The 17,310-nt window shown below is 39.4% G+C and overlaps 1 long non-coding RNA gene and 2 pseudogenes across 1 annotated transcript; all 3 read left to right on the top strand.

The window, feature by feature from the left end:
- The first annotated feature begins 229 nt into the window (after positions 1-229).
- On the top strand, positions 230-2,575 carry LOC133737502 (UDP-glucuronic acid decarboxylase 1-like; annotated as a pseudogene).
- Positions 2,576-2,708: 133 nt separating this feature from the next.
- On the top strand, positions 2,709-4,153 carry LOC133739754 (uncharacterized). Its single transcript, XR_009860805.1, has 2 exons — positions 2,709-2,951; positions 3,573-4,153. It is a non-coding gene; the product is annotated as an uncharacterized LOC133739754 (long non-coding RNA).
- A 4,681-nt stretch (positions 4,154-8,834) lies between these two features.
- Positions 8,835-17,178, top strand: LOC133737501 (uncharacterized; annotated as a pseudogene).
- The last annotated feature ends 132 nt before the right edge of the window (positions 17,179-17,310 follow it).

Here is a 17,310-nt window from a genome sequence, read left to right as displayed (position 1 = left end):
GATTTGTTTTGGGTTTTAGGGTTCTCTTGGGATATTGATTTGGGTGTTTTTGCTAATGTCCTTTGCAATTAGGTTTGGGTGTTTGGGCTTCTATCGATTTAGAGATGTGGGTGACTGAAATAGAGTTGGGTCTTACTCTAATTTAGGAATTTGCTGCTGGGTTTATGGATTTGGGGATGGTTTGTTCTTCAAATCGATTTGGTTGTTATTTGGGTTCAGGGATTTGGGGATGGTTTTTTTGACAGGAAGGTATTTTTATTGGTAACCTTTTGTCATTTGTTGGCACCTAGATTTTTAAACTTCTTATCTGACTGTTTTTTGGCTTGACTTTTGCAGGTTTTTCAAGCTGATGTTAATCTCTTTTTTGAATCAGTTTGTGGAGAGGTTTGTGATTTCAGGGGAAATTTAAAGTATTATGTTTCCCTTTTGTATTTTGGTTTCTGATAGTGACTACTGTATTGAACTCTAGCTATTCATGAGGATATATCTTCTGCTGTAGGTTTCTGAGAATGTCTATATGTATTCTATGTTCTGCTTTTTTTCTTTTCTTTTCTTTTCTTTTGGGTGTTGATTCAATGTAACTTTTAATTATGGCCTAGTTTTGAAGTTAATGTAGGGCTGTGTAGTAGAGTGTGAATGAAAAGTTTATCTATAATTCTATATGCATATTCAGGAAGGTTTTTGTAGAGGTTTGCAAACCAGAGATAAGCCTAGTTTCTATTAAACTAGGGTGGAAGGTAGCTCAGTTGTTTGAGCTTTCCTTGAATGATTGCTTGAAATTTGTGGTAATACCAATTCTCGCCCTGGATTAGTTCACTTCTAAGTTTTATTTGATCCTAGACTAGGGTTTACTAGTCATAATCTGTCCATTCTCACTCTTAAGCACGTTGTTTCATCTGAATGCTTTTGAAATACTTCCACGCAAGATGTGTTGTGTTTTGGTTCATTTTCAATAGTTGGCCTGTCAGACTCACATAAGGCTTTCTGTTTTCAGGTTCGTATTGCTCGAATTTTCAATACATATGGGCCACGTATGTGTTTGGATGATGGGCGTGTTGTCAGCAATTTTGTTGCTCAGGTCAATCACTTACCTATTTCTTTATTCATGATTCATGACTAGTACATAGGGTGTTTCTCATTGTGATTATCCCTCATATGTTTACTGATAACTGTGGCTATATGTGTAGGCTATCCGCAAACAACCATTGACTGTGTACAGTGATGGTAAACAAACATGAAGCTTCCAATATGTCTCTGATTTGGTATGGAAGTTTTTTCTCTTTTTCCTGTTCTCTTAGGTAGTTACTTTTTCTTCTGGAGCCTTAGCAGATGCCTTCTCTCACATTTTTCCTTGGGGCTTTTATATGTTATGACACACTCTTTGAAGCATCTATATTATACGCCTGGTACTATAAATCTTATGATCATCAGCTTCCACTTGAAATTTAGACCATGAGCTGAAAGCCTGCAGAGCATTATTTATTTGTTTGTATGGATTTGAACTTCAAAGGGTTATCACCTGAAACAGGTTGAGCGGATGAAATAATTAATGAATGATCTGAGACACTTCTTTGCTATAATAGGTAAATGGACTGGTGGCATTGATGGAAGGCGAACATGTGGGGCCTTTCAACCTGGGAAATCCCGGGGAATTCACCATGCTAGAGCTTGCTGAGGTATGTTTACGAGACTCATTTTCCATAGTCTTAATCTTTTCAATATAATCTATTTACACTTCCGAAAATGCTCCAAAGTTCTTGTATGGTAATTGTGCTTAAGCATTTTTAATGTCGTTCTCCTTTAATCCTTGATTGTTCTTAGATTTAAAAACTTAAGTGTTAGGTATTGTTGAATGATTTTTTTGCTTGCAAATGGAGAGAGATCTACAAAGGAATGCTCAAGTATTCTCTTTGTCCTGAATGTACAGGTTGTGAAAGAAACAATTGATTCAAGTGCAACAATAGAATTCAGGCCAAATACTGCTAATGATCCTCATAAGAGGAAACCTGATATTGGCAAAGCAAAAGAGCTGTTGATCTGGGAGCCAAAAGTATCACTGAGGGAGGGACTGCCTCTAATGGTGAGTGATTTCCAGAATCGCATTTTAAATGAGGATGAAGGAAAAGGGAATTAATTAATAATTAAAGGACAACCAGTATGTATAGTGTGAAGCATGGCTGTATCTTAATTCATTCGTTTATTTTTGTCATCCTCAACTTACATTATCTGGCACTTCTAGCAAAATGCAATAGTAGGAAGATGTATCTCTTGTTTCTCACTGTGCTTGATTAGCACGAAATCCACAATCACTAGATTTTGACAATTTTGACCACTGTTTCTGGCACAAATTGTGGTGGTGGATTGTAATCCTCAATTATTTTTGTTGACAGTTCTTTTGGGATTTTATTGCTTGCCCAACACACATACGGAAATTTCCGTATTCATTTCTGTTTCATTAGTCTTCTTTACTGATATCGTTTTGATGTGAAAGATGGATGCTTTATGTCTGTTTTCTGTTGTTTCTGTTTCAAATTTCAAAGTTGCAATATATACTTGGTACACTGCTGACATTCCTTGAATTGTTTCTTTTTCTCCTTTAAGTCTACTCGCAGTCAGACCATATTACTAGACCTGCTCCTCTAGTCATTTGGTACCAATAGAACAAACAGAGCAATAACTAAAACTCTGCTCAATCAGGTAAACTAATCTCCTTATACTACTTCTAGGAATGTTTCCTCTCTCCTGATCTTGGAACATTATCATTCTCTAATGATACGTATATTGGTATTTTTTTTTTTAAAGTTTCAATACATAAAATGCACAACTGCTGACGGGTTTTAGTTAATTTTTGGGATTTTCGTTTTCTTGGGTTTCTTGAGGTTAATGCAGGGTTTTATATGGTTTTTTGGCAGGTACAATCTCAAATGTAGTTTTATATAGTTTCTTGGCAGGTACAATCTGTAATGTTCCTCGGGTAATTTGTAACATTATATTCATTTGTTTGGTCAATCTCTAATAGCTATCGTTTGTTATTATTCCTGTGTTTTTCATATACTCTACATTTCCTGTGTTATTATTCCTTGGGTGATTCAGGAAGTACTAAATTTTTCATGTTGGGTGTTGGGAATGAGATACAGATGTTATTTACCCTAACAACACCAGTACACTCTGTTATTTACTTGGTTGATTGTCTGCTATTTCTCTTTCTGTTCAAATTTAACGATTCAAGGCCAGCTCTTTCTTTTCTCTTACATCATTTATTTTAGAGAGGTTGGATTAGGGATGGGAATGCAAAGGTCCGTAAATGATTTGGTGCTTCAGTCAGTGGTCTTTGTAATGATGCAGTTCTGACCGTTGACATATATTTTTAATAGAAAGGCAACTAGCACAAATAGATTTTTATATTTCTGAATGACTCTAGCTTCCATCATTTTGGTTTTTCACTTTTTCTATGTTAAAGAAGACAACATGAAATACAATTCTTATCCATCATTGCGGATTATATAAAACAGTACTGTATGTGGGGTTAAGCAGTTATCTGATCAAGCTTTCTTATCATCATTTCTCTGCAGATTTGCTACCATGTTCTTGGGTTGGTTCATGGAATCTGGACCCCTATTCCTCGAACTGCGAGTTTATGTCTTCTATTACTCTTAAAAGATACACTTTAATCATTCTCAACAATGAAGAAGTCTTCGTTGTTTCTTTCCATTTTGTGAATGTACAGATGGTTTCAACAATGAAGAAGTCGATCTTTGATGAACAAACTAACAAGGCCTTAAGGAAATTGCAAAAGAATGCTCAAAAGGAGAAGGCATCATGATGTGGTTCGAGCTGAATGGGCAAATCATGTTATACAGTTCGAATTTTGGTTCTGTTTAAGGTAGATGAGTAGCACTTGGAACTGTTTTTGTGCATTCATATATAATTGATGGAAACTGTTGATGAACTTAAATTATGCATACAGTTGCTCTGTCTAGCTACTCTTTCTTTACCTTATAGGTTTTTGACTTGGTGCACTAGGTAAATGATCGAGATAAGATGGTTTTTTGGTTCTCTTGACTGTTGGCTAGGTTTAGAGTTGGAACTATGGATTGTATTTTGGATGATGTTGATGCAATTAATGAAACGAAGCCATCATTTTCAATGCTGATTTTAGTCCAATTTTATGGTTTTGATGATTGTAAATGACTGATGTTAAAATGGTTGAAAGGCAACAGATATATGCAGGTTTATGTTGTATCAAGAAAATACAGCACAATTTATGTTGTATCAAGAAAATAGAAACAACAGAAACAAATGATCATATGTTGTTTCTACCAAGTTCAAACAACAGAAATGTAGAGTTCAAAGAGCTCTCAGACAACAGAAGTAGGTGATTGATATGTTGTTTCTACCACGTTCAAACAACAGAAAAGTAGAGTTCAAATAGCTCTCAGACAACAGAAGTAGGTGGTTGATATGTTGTTTCTACCACGTTCAAACAACAAAAAAGTAGAGTTCAAATAGCTCTCAGACAACAGAAGTAGGTGGTTGATATGTTGTTTCTACCAACTTCAAACAACAGAATTATGTTGTTGCATACGAAATCAGTCAACATATAACTGTCATTGTTCTTCAAATCAGACGACAGAAGCATCAGCTAAGCTTAATATTGGTTCAATCAAACGACAGAAACAACAAAAACTCTGTCATCTTACATTAACTACATCGACAGTTATTTTTTGAATCCGTTGATGAAGTGAATTTCCAACAACATTAATATGTAGTGGTATGGTGTTTCAGACGACAGATAGACTTCGATTCTTCAATATTAGGTACTTCAGACGACAGTATTTTAAACTAAATCTGTCGTCTGAATGCATTATCAACGACGGAGAATATCTGTCGTCTGAATGGCTTAGAGACGGCAGCCACTTAGACAACAGATTTTTACTTCATCAGACGACAGATATGGTCTGTCGTCTGAAGCATTTTTTGGCATAGTGATGGGAAACTTTCTAAAAATGAAAAATAGAAACTACCGAAAAATGGAAACTTACTAAAAATGATAAATAGAAACTACAAAAATAGAAACTTTCTACAAATAGGAACTTTCCCAATCAAAGAATGGAAACTTTCCTAAACAAAGTGTTAATAAGGAAATAACGCAAGAAATGTAGGGAAAATCAAGTTAAACGTCGCATTAAAATGCTCCTATCAGCAAAAACTAAAGTATAGTTAAAGGTTTGGTTTGGTTTGGTCTTGTGGAAATTAGTTGTTTATTTGAACTATTTACGTGATTTAAGATCGGTCGAAATTGGTATATAGGTGAAGGATAAATTATTTGTTCTAAGGAAAGTTACTAACTTAGAATTGTCGGGTTTAGGATTCCAGTCACCGAGGCTTAACCAACAACGGTGATAGCCCGGAGATTGTCTAAGCACGGATTCCAGGTAGGGGGGACTCACCTACGCCTCGCTAGAGTTTTCTTTACATATTCGTTTTAAGTGTTGCATGACTTATGCACGGTTTCGGTATGTTTTATTTATATTTATATTTCTACTTTATTTTATTTTATTTTATCGACACGAAAATAACTATTAACGTGTCGAGGCCGTGCTATACGGTCAAGTAAGTTAGATGACTTGAGAGCGAAGGGTGGCTCTGACTTCCTTGGGTTCGATCCCCAAAACCTCTGGAGGGTTAGTTACGCCGGTCGTCCGGGTATTTCCGATCGTAATGACGGGCCCGGTACGTGTGTGTAGCTAGGTAGTGGACGCTCTCGCTACGCTTACCTGGTAAACATACTAGTTGAGGTAAGGCAGTGTAGTTGGTCTATGGGACCGATCATCTGGTTTGTGAGATATTGGGATCCCGTATACAAGTCGTACACTTTATGATTTTCTTTACGTTATTTATATGTTTTACTCATTCCTAAGTTCTTGATAATCCTTTACTCCATGCTATTTATAAAACCTAGTGGGGTTGAGCTCCTCTACTGGGCGATGAACGTATGTGATGCTCACCCCCACTTTCCCTCCAGGAACTGAGCAGGAGCCAGCTGAGGACCAGGCTTAGACACTTGGGTGTTCGCATCACCAAGTTGTGAATAGCTTCTTTTGGACTTGACTGTCGGTTTGGCAGGTGTTGATCATTCTCCCTCCTTTTGAAATTGTGAATGTGACTGTGTTTTGTTATGGGAACCTTGTAAATTTGTTAGCATCCGCGTGCCTATCTTTTGGTGTGTGTTATTTAGCGGGGACTTGAAACCCGAACCTCGGACTCTTGACTTTTGTGAATGTAAATAAAGTACTTTTTGTTGTAAAACCTTTACGCTTCCGAATCGTACTCTCAACCTCAATTGTAAACGTTTTTCTCACCACAATTCTAAAAGGCCTTGCAAGCTTTTGTGGCATGGGTTTGTGGCACAAGCTGCAGACTCGTGTCCAGAGGCTTGCGGCACTGTAACGTGATCCTTTCGGGGCGTTATATACTCAGGGATTGAGATTTCTACATAAGGCCTAGGATTTAAAGGCTGAGGGGGATATCATGGTAGGAAGATTTCAAGAAGAGAAGAAAGATCAAAAGGGATTCCAGAGTGATTTCTGGGTAAGCCATTTTTTGTGTGCAATGTGATCTTCACCAAGTACAAGTATATATAGGGCGAACATCAGTGGCCTCAGCCCTTTGATGGGTAGTTGAAATGGTTTCAACGCCATCAATGGTCATCAAGAGGATTAAATGCAAAGATCTCGGGAAGGATAGCGGTTAAAGAGGCGTGGGAAATGGAGTGGTCTCCAAGGAGATAACCGCTAAATTTTCGAGATTATCTTTTCAAAACTGCTTTAATTTGCAGTTGGGGCGGATTTGACCGCTACGCAAATCGCGAAAGAAAATATTTGGGTCGATAGAAGTGGGCAGAATAACTTAACTTAATATTAATATTAATATTGTTCAAAATACAAATTAAACGGGCCTAAATTTAGGGGCCTAAAGACCGCGGCCCGCATATATTAAGCGGAGGAAATGTTCATCTAGGCGAAAGCTTGCATCAGCAGCGACTTGTTCCGCTTGACCGGCCGTTTCGCGGGCCTGGGCCAAGTTTTGAGATAATGCTTCAGAAGCTGCGAGGGGCTGATCTACTTGGGCCACCGCGTGAGCAAGTCTGGCCCTCACATTTGCTAGCTGGGCTTGAAGGTCCTGAATTTGGGATTGAAGGTGAGTCTCTGCGATACCCAGGTCCCTGATGAGGATGGATAGATCACCCATCGCCGGTTGTCCATCTGCTGCCATAAGGCTTGGTGCTGAGCTTGGACCTGCCTGGCGCGCGTGTTCGCGGCCGCCCTCTGATCAACTAAGTCAGGAAGATCGTCTAGTAGCTTGTCGATTTTCATGAACTCGGCTTCAGTGATGGCGTGTTCGCGATGAAGTACTCGTAGATATTCAAAGGCCCTCGCAGTTGCGCCGGGAAAAATGATGTCCGGACCGAGGAGACGTTGGAGATTCTCCCTAACATCATCCACAACTCCAGATGGAGTTTCTTCAAGAAGACGTGATAGCCTCTCTAAGCGGGATGGGGGTGCTGGTAGTAACAAAGGGGCCTCAAGTGGCTCTGCAGCAGGCGCGACCTCAGGCGCTGGTTCAGGATTGGCTCCTTCCTCTACTTCAGGTACTTGGGGGGCATTGGGAGCAGGTGCCTGGCCAGCCACATATTCACCAACAAGGCCAGCAGGTTGCTCGTCAACTGTCTCCGCAGCCGCAACGACTTCTACCTCATTGGGAGCAGTGTTCTGATCCTAAAAGAGGTGTTAGAATATCAAAAGATAAGGCAGAAGACAATGTGAAATTGATTTTTAAATACTTACTTCTTCAGCGATTGGTTCGCGAGTAGGTTCTGGAACTTGGCGGATCACCACTGGGGTCCCTATGGCTTGCGTGTCTTCGACAGCATCAGGATCTGGGACCGAATCAAGCGCGACTTGTTCTAGGATGAGTGGTGCAGTTGGCTGCTCGCGAGGAGTATCTGGAAGTGCCATCTTTTCCTCAGCCTCAGAAAAACTGTCGTCTATAACCTGCACTAGTACTGGCGCCAACGAGAGATCGTTCGCGGCCCCAGCCTGTGTTGGAACCTCCTCAGAGGCAGGAGTTGTTTGAGCTTGAGAAGAAGGTCCTTCGCCAACAGCGGCGGATGAGCCTTCTCCACGATGCCCAGAGGGGCCTACCGATCTATGGCGTACCTGTAACAGAGGGGCGCTTATAGGTTGGACTTGGACATTAATGAAGAAACCATGTCTTTGCAAGAAAATCATACCAGTCGGTCAGCGAGTGGTTCATCTCCCTCCCAGGGGTCGGAACGACTGCGCTTCCGAGCCAGGAGAGTGGCGAGCTGTTTAAAGGAGAAGGGATGAGCTAAATTCTTAAAATAAATCTCATGATAGCTCGCGCGATAAAAGAATTACTTACTGTCTGTGGATCATCGTCGTCTGAGGAGTCTTGGGGAAGTAGATTTGAAGCCAGAAATCGAGAATCCAAAACGGGCCAGAAATGCCAATCTCGAAGGGATGCATGGTGGCCTGGTATAAGGTGCGATAGAGCGCGCCAAGAAAGGGTTGTCCGAGCCCAACGCGACGGCCATGGTAGAGGGCCGTGGCCAGAGAAGTCCAAGGACCAGTGGGCTTGTTGGAAGAAGAGCAGAAAATGTACTTACAAAGTCAATACTCCAGAAAGGCAATGCCACCAGTCGCGTTGTGCTTTTTACGATAGTCACCTAGCCACCGTGGGTATGAGCCGCTGTAAGTGCCGCGACCGGCCTGGGCCATTTTGGAAGTGAATTTGATGGAGTCGAATTGGCCATGCACATATGGCTCGCCGTCGATAGGGAGACCGGTGATGGTGAGGATGTCCAGCAGGGTGATACTCATTTGACCAAACCGGAAATCAAAAGTGTTGGTGGCGGTGTTCCAGAAACACAGAATGGCAGTCATCGGAGCACAATTGCCACCGCGCGGAAGTCGGAAGCAAAGATATGGTGTCAGTAATCCCAGCCGCGTTCTAGTGAGCCAGATCTCGGGATTGCGCTTCGCGTTACCAGGAAACCTCCGCCGCTGTACTGGTGGGCCAAAATCCTATCTTGGCCCCGTGCGGGTTAGAGCCCCAACTGCTGAAATCTCCAGAAGTCCTTCGGATGACTGGAATGGGTCGCCGGATGGGCAGACCATAGAGGGCAAGAGCATCAGCAGGGATGGAATCTCGCGGCGAAGGGCCTAGTCCGGCTTGGTGATTGGGTAGTCGGAGCAGTAGAGGTCTCTGGACGGTGGTTCCGAGAAGGCAACGAGCGCCGATGCTAGTTCCCCAAGTGTGCCCAGCCTTCTCGTTAAGTTCCTCTTCCTGATCGATGATGATTTTCTTGGCAGGAGCCATTTCTGGGTTTCTATAGAGGAAAGGGATTTTGGAGCGAAGAGGACTTTTTCTGGGTTTAAGAGACAGAAAGAGGTTCGATGTGACAGACTGACGGCGACAAAGTTTAAATAGAGGATTTTGTGAGGGAAACGATGCGACGAAGGGACGGTCAGCAAGCGAATAGACGCAAGCCTTCATTAATGACCTCATTTTGATCGTGAAGCGTGTCGTTTAAGTCCCTTTCGATCAGTTACTATCTTTCACGGGCCCGATCTCGGGGCTTATGGGGCAATGTTTGAGCCTAAAAGTATTTTTACCAAGATCCTTAGGGGGTTTAGCCTAGCGGGCCGATACTTGCGGCCCAAAATTAAGTCTACTTGGGTAAGGAATCTTCAAGTAGCAGAGATTGATTAGGAATCTTCAATCAATAATCCTTCTATGGTAAGGAACAGTCGAAACCCTAGGTACAAATACCAAGTTTCAAGGACGAAATACACACAACTCTTAAATCAACTAATCGCACAGATTATCAAGCCTCTCCGGAGCAAACCTACCTGCAACCTATTTGCAAACCAGCGAAGCAAGGGTAACGCCCTCGTAACCCAGCGAATCTAAAGATACGCTTTAGCAAAACCCGTGCTTTCTCCAAACTTCCCAGTGATTGCTCTACTTAGTCTACAAAACTAAGTATCGATTCGGTGTCGCGAAGAGATCACAACCAAAGTCCTTACCCGTAAGGCAAGAAAGTCCTTTTCCGAAAGGCTAGAGGAACCTTGTGACGAGGTTGGTGCTCTCCTCGACCACATCGTTTGATCCAGAAGTCAGGTCAAGGGACTCCCCAATGACTGCACCCCACGGTGCTGGCACGCTCGCGCACTCAAAAGAGACAGTTTGCACCCAGGCTGGTTTGGAGCCAAATAGGTCCGAATTCAACACTGCATATTGGCGTAAAAACAGGGGTGGTTCTAAACGCCCCAAGTATAAATATTTTCTAGAATACCACATGCAACAAATTATTGAAAGATTTTTTTTTTATAAATTAAGAAAAAAATGAGAAAAGAAAATGAGACATAGCTAATGAATATTTACCCCATATACTGATTTACATAGGGGGGTTGTCACTAGAAACATAACCATTACATAGGTAAACTCACATTTTTGGCCCATGAAGTCTACGAAATATAGAAAAATACTTCTATAATTAAAAGATATGAAATTTGGATATGATCATGTGGCTTTTCCCTTGGTCCCTTGGAAACCTCCTAGTGCAGGGTGGGTAAAGATTATTTGGAAGGAGCTTTTGGGTTCAGGAGGTATTGTGGGGTGATCATTAGAGATAAGATGGGGCAGTGTTTGGGAGGATGCTCTGCTCCAGTTTCCAATATTTCTTCTTCAGAACAAGTGGTAGATTCGGCAAGGAGAAAGGCAGTCTAACTAGCTCTTCAACTTGGTCTTTTCTCCTGTTATTTTTTAGACAAATTTAGTTACACTTTTTCATGAAACTAAGCAGAAAGTCATTCCTCATATTTTCTTTATTGGTCATGTGTATGATGACATTACCATTCGTCTTTAGCATATGCAGGGTTCTTATTTCATTCATACTTATCGTCGAGCCAATACCGTGGGTCACAAATTAGATAGTCTAGCTTATTCTTCTCTTTGTTTTTCTTGGGGTTTAAACCTCCAAATTGTATTATTGATGTACTTTCGAAGGAGTTTACCTCCTAATTTTACTGGAGTTGTCATTTTCCCTAAAAAAATAAAATAAAATGTGACTTCTCCCCCAAATGGAAGAGGTTGCAGCCCATCATCTTTCTCCCTAACCTTATTAGTTTTCTTACCCTCCCTTGCTTGTAAACGAGGAGAAAACAATAGTAGATGACTCATCAACATCAATAACTTTAGATTTGTTCAGGCACCTGGAGCGCAACTTCTTTTCTTCTATTTTGTCAAAAAGACGATGAACTGTTGTACATGTCTTTTGGTCATGGATGAGTAATGAAATTATATATTTTCTAAAAACAAAAAAAAAACAAAGATTCAGTACCAACTGAGAAAGTCATAAGCTCTTTTCTAAATCTAGCTTAATAAAAGTATAATTTTGCTTAACCTTATTTTTATTAAAGGGTGGTTCTATTCATACCTCCAAATTTGTTATTTAGACCTCTCTTGATTTTTGAAAAAAAATAATAATAATTTCTATGCTACCCCTATATAAACTAAAGGGGAAAAAAAATCAATTCAAGACCGATTGAATCATTACTTTTCGGTCACTCATAGGTTTCTTTCTCTCCTCGAATGTACAAATCGTGCTGCTAATGAAGTATTGCCTAGTTAATAAAATCTCATTTGGGTTAGCCCTTTCAAAACCATTTGGATTAGCTTTCTCTCTCTCCTAGTATGTACAAACTGTTTGGGTGTTCTACACTTATCATTTTAATTTTCCTTTTGACTTTTGATTGAGGTAACTAATCATAATCAAGGGTTAATACTCTGGGTTTCTTAAATTAGTTATGATTGAGTGCATGTGAAATTGATGAGAGATTTTTATCAAAATCCTACCTGGATAGTAAATTTAGAGGTATGAATAGAACTACTTTTTATTAAAAGTAAAAAAAAATTCATGAGCAATAAGAATATTATCATGATCTACCTGAATAAATGCTTCTTAATTGTTAATTCCTAGAGATCTATTTATCTAACAAAGATCTTAACCCCCTAGTAATAATGGTCTTTGTAATTACACTGTGCCAAAAAAGCTATCAGACAACAGAGTTCAGACGACAGAATAGTCATTTTCTGTCGTCTGAGTGTTTCATACTAAACTCAGACGACACATAAATTAAATGTGTTGTCTGAATACATGTAGAAACCATACTTGTTTTATTTTGAATATATAGCCAGATTCAGACGACACTTATATGTCGTTTGAAAAGATGGAAAAAAACCCTAGCAGAAATTTTAGATTTCCCTCCAACAAGTTTGAGTCTTTTCCCTCTCAAGTGCCCAAACCCTATAGCTGACTGGTCAATGTAGTGATATTCAGACAACACAGTTAAGAAATTGTGTCGTCTGAATAAGGTGAGTTTGACTTTTTTTTTTTTTTTTTTTTGAAAGGGGTTTGACTTTTTTTGTTTAGGTCTCTTTTGGCATAACACAAACCCTTCGTGTTTTTTCATTCCCACACTCTGTCTAAAACTCTCTCTCCATCAGCAACCCTCTTCCTCTCCATCTCTCTCATTTCCTTCCCCCAAAACACCGCAACCTCCCCAACAGACCACCACAATCACTCTCAATCAAAAACAACCATATGCCCCAAACGCTGCCTCTTCCTCTTCTGGCTCAACCCTCCATTCAGATCCAATCCCCAAAAGGCTGCTCTCCCAAAGATAGTGGTTTTTTAATTTGGGCGTTTAGGGTTCTTCTGATTTTGGGGTTTGTCTGGTTTCTTACATTTTTCTCATGATTTTTCTTACTGCAGATTGAAATTGATGAAATCTCTCTCACAAAGGCGATGCTTCGAGGCGTGGTCGAAGGACATGCGACCTGGCGTAGACTCGTCGGAGATAGGCGAAGAAGTTAGTTGCTGCGGTGAGTCCACGGTGGTGGTCGAAGGTCTTTTTGTCAACAACATGAACATCGCCGTATGAGCCCGGGTTGGCGTCGTTGATGACCTTTTTGTCGACAAATTCCTCGATCGAGATTCTGATATTGTCTTTGATTATCGCTAGAAGATCACCATGTCCTTCCAATACTTGCAATCTTACATTGCGCCTCTTTTCATGGTATGATCCTGTTTCTGCTTCTTCATTTTGTAATTTCTTCCAATTCTAGGTTAGTTCATTAAGCTGTGAGTCAGACTGTCATCTGCTTTGAATGCTCAACTACTTATAGATCTGAGTGAATTCAATGGCAATTGCATCGTCCAATACTGAGTATCAATGTCAATGCTGATAGCATATAGGTTTATTTTAGTGTCTACGGTCTGCAAAATGTTATGTATTAGAGCATACAAATTGATATAGTTGATATTTTCTTTGCTTAATTGTTAAACCTATAATGTAATCTGATATGTGGTTTTTTAAGTGCAGTAATCTCTTTCTGCTTCTTCATTTTATAATTGATCTTTTAGTGAGCTGTTCTATTAAAGGAAGTTGCCTTTTAGGGTTTTAATTGCAAAGTGTGTGGGCCTGTGAGCAATTGGGTTCTTTGATTTTGGCATTGACTAATTACATGTTTAGAATTGGTTGGAAGTTTCCAGAGGGAGAATAACTAAATGAAGAAAACAGTAGTTGGTAACATATATGTGTATATGCTAAAGAAGTTTGAATTAGATTTTGAATAGATTACCTCAATGGTGCTGTCATAGATTGCACATCTTAACAGCTTTCTTTGACTTTTGATCAGAATCCTCCTGAAGTTCATGCTAATGCAGCAGTAACACTTTCTGCTATAACTCGAAATGCCCCATCAGCCCTGCCACCAAGCTTTCTAGCCCAAGGTTTGCAGTGAGAGCCATTGTTATTGTTTGGCAATGATTATTTTATAATGTTTCTGTACATAGTTTTGGATGGTGGTTTTGAATTGTTAATATAATTCATATGCAGGTTCGTCACAAGGATATTTGATCATGCATTGGAAGATTTGCCTTCAAAGTTTGGCCTTGTGAACTCACTTTCTGTCTGCATATCTTTGTTGGATCCCCAAAGATCAGCAGCTTCTTCACCCTTGTTTCATTCCTTTTGGAGCCAACATATGTATGAGTCTCCAATCCCTATTAATCCAGACACTGTCAGTGCAATGCTCCCAAAACTCGGTGAGTCTGCTATATATTTCCCAACCAAACGTATTATATGAAAACTCTATCGCATAATACATTATATTGTGTTATTTTCAGTTCATTTCCCAGCACAAATTTTGAATGTCCATGCTTTGTAGAATTTCAATTTAACATGGACTTCATATCCACTTTAAAGGGGCTATCTTGGGTCCAATCCATGAATGGTGGAAGTAATTGAGCCTCAAAGAAGCTTGGATTATTAAGTACGTGGCTCATAACTATAGGGTAAAATATATTGTTAAAGGGGCTATCTCTGCTAGTTGTGTGTCGTACATCATCAAGTGACTTATTCCATCTTCATATTATATAGAACCGTTGTTCTTCCTTTACGGATAGAGAGGGTTGGGTTTTTCGTTTCAATTGTGAAGTATTCAGTTTTTGAAATTGAATCTGCAGATTTTGGGATTAAGCTGTGAGTTGTTTGATTTATTTGCTCGGAGAGCAGTAGTTCGAGGAGTTGAAAGCCGGGTTTAAGGGGAAGATTTGGCATCCTATACACCTGGAAAGTGTGAGGGTTAGGCTGATTGCCAAGGATATTATTGATGCGTTGAAGAGAGGGTTGAGGCATGATCAGGAGTGGACTGACATGGGGGATGCATCGGAGGAGGTCGACTGGAATTCGAAGGCCGGGGGAGTAAGACTGTGCAGTCATTGATGGAGGGTGAGAAGGGGAAAATGGAGGGGAATTGGTCACGTGAGGATGAGATTCTTGATGATAAGTGGATTGAGCATAGTAGGAAGAAGGGTAAGGATAGTGGTGTTAAGGATGCCACTTCACATTTGGTTGATTTGGATTGGGAGATTTTGGTGGTGGATGAGCCGAATGTCAATGTGTTTTGCTTGCCGGGTGGGAAGATTGTGGTCTTCACAGGGTTGCTCAAGCATTTTAGAAGTGATGCCGATATAGCTTTGATAATTGGTCATGAGGTATGATGAGTTATTGTTTAGTTTTTTGGTTATGTGTAGGTGTTAGTTATATGTTGGGGATTCGATCAAACTTGTCCTTTGTGTTATGATTGAAAACTAGGTTGGGCATGCCGTGGCTTGACACTATGAAGAGGGCATCACAAAGAGCCTGTGGGTTGCAATCCTGCAACTGGTTCTTTATCAGCTTATTTCACCTGATTTTGTCAACCTATTATCCAATCTTTTCTTAAGGCTTCTTTTTTCCCGAAGGTACGTTACTGTTGATTATCATTTGCTTATGGATAAAGGATTATGTGCTTTATGACTCTTCTTAGTGTTGGTTCATTTTGATAGAGGAAGATGGCTGAAGAGTACATGCTTGTACCTGATACATTATATCTATAATTCTTGTCGTGGAATTTTTTATTTTGAAGAGAATCACCGTCATTCTTGCCATAGAACTTTTGGTAAGGGCGAAATATATTTTTCACAACATGAGGTACTGTGTAAAGAGAAGCTGAAGTTGAATTCTGATTGTAATTTACGTGGCTCGACTTCTTCTCCCTTTAGGATCAGGTTGCTGAAAGTGCTATTAGCTTTGACTGAGGTAACTGCTTTTGACATTCTTGCTTCATAATCTACAGTTCGTTCTACTTATATATATATAATAATTTTTGTCACATATCCCTTCATTTAATTAGGTGATGGAAGTGCCCTGTGTTGGTATTGAGAATGTCATTATAATCTCTTAACCAACATAAGCGTCACATGGCATTTGACAACAAAACTACCATAATAACTGTCAAAGAATAACAGATTTCTAGTTTTATTTCTTAATTATGAATTACAGAAATTATTTTTGCACAACATGTACTAGTTTGAGCCATGTACAGTGTGCCTTAAGTAATTTACTTTTCTTTATATATATATATATATATATTTTTTTTTTTTTTACAGGTTCTGGCATTGCTGGATGGTGCCATAAAGATAGAATATTTATCTTCAAATTTTGAGACTACCGGTGAGCAGCTATATTCCTCAAATGAAAAAGGACGTACGTGTTACTAGCAATTTTTCTTTTCCTGATAGCGTTGTTGTGCTTCCATGGATACCACTTACAACAGTTGCTGTGGCTCTTAGGCTCATGGAGTTTGATATATGTGGCCATCGTAAACATGCTACAGAAGAAGCTGGAGACTCAGAAGAACAAGGAATTTGGGAATTTTATAGTAAGTAATATCATAATATCATATTAATATCATATAATTTAGTTTAGAAAATTATCCGGAATGGGTATAATGAGGAATGAATCACTTGGTTAGTGCATGCAGATGTTGTGTTCCCTAATCAAGTAATCAGTAATTTTCTCCCAGCCATTAAGCATTCAAGTTTTGTCAACAGAAGATAGATGTGTGTGTACACTTGAAGTGGAAATATTGAAATTAAGCAACTGTGATCAACTGCAATATATTTGATATCCATATACTTATTTGCTGGTCAGTGATCCTGATCAACTGTATTAAATACGTACTTTCAAGGTGCATAGAGTATACGACTGCTAAATTAAGCTGTGTCCTGTTCTCATAAGAGTATAATGATGGCATTCCCATATATTGCGACATCAGAGAAGGATGCTATATATATGTATATAAGCGCATGATAACTTTCCATAGCATCCTTCTATGTTTCGCATGTCAATATCAATTCCTTACAAGCCATGAAGTTGATTTCTACAACTATGTTTATGTTTAGGTTAAAGGTACATGAAAGAAGCCCGATTCCTTACAAGCCAAATGAAGTTTTGCCAATCAATCATCATGGAACAATGGATTCAAGACATTGGTTGTAGAAGGATGAGAAGGCTCAGAAGTTAGCTCTAAGACATGGGCTTGAGGACGTAAGCTCTAATCTCCCATTAGGAATAAGTAGGCTAGTGTTTGGTTGCAATTACATTATTGTACTTTGGTTTATGTATGAGACAATTATGGATGTATTTCTTGGCTGCAATGACAGATTAAATAATATAAGGCATTTGTGTATTTTCTAGATTACATCCTAGTTGTCACACAATATGAACACAAATGTGTCATCTGAAATACAATGCAACCACTAAATGAAAGTTAAAATATGTTGTTGGACATATCTAGGAACAACAGAAACAAGAAAAAATATGTTGTTACTTG

Source organism: Rosa rugosa, chromosome 3, assembly GCF_958449725.1.
Source record: "Rosa rugosa chromosome 3, drRosRugo1.1, whole genome shotgun sequence".
In the NCBI taxonomy this organism is placed as follows: Eukaryota; Viridiplantae; Streptophyta; class Magnoliopsida; order Rosales; family Rosaceae; genus Rosa; species Rosa rugosa.
Note: the sequence above shows the minus strand (reverse complement) of the source record. Positions and strands in the feature narration are given on the sequence as shown.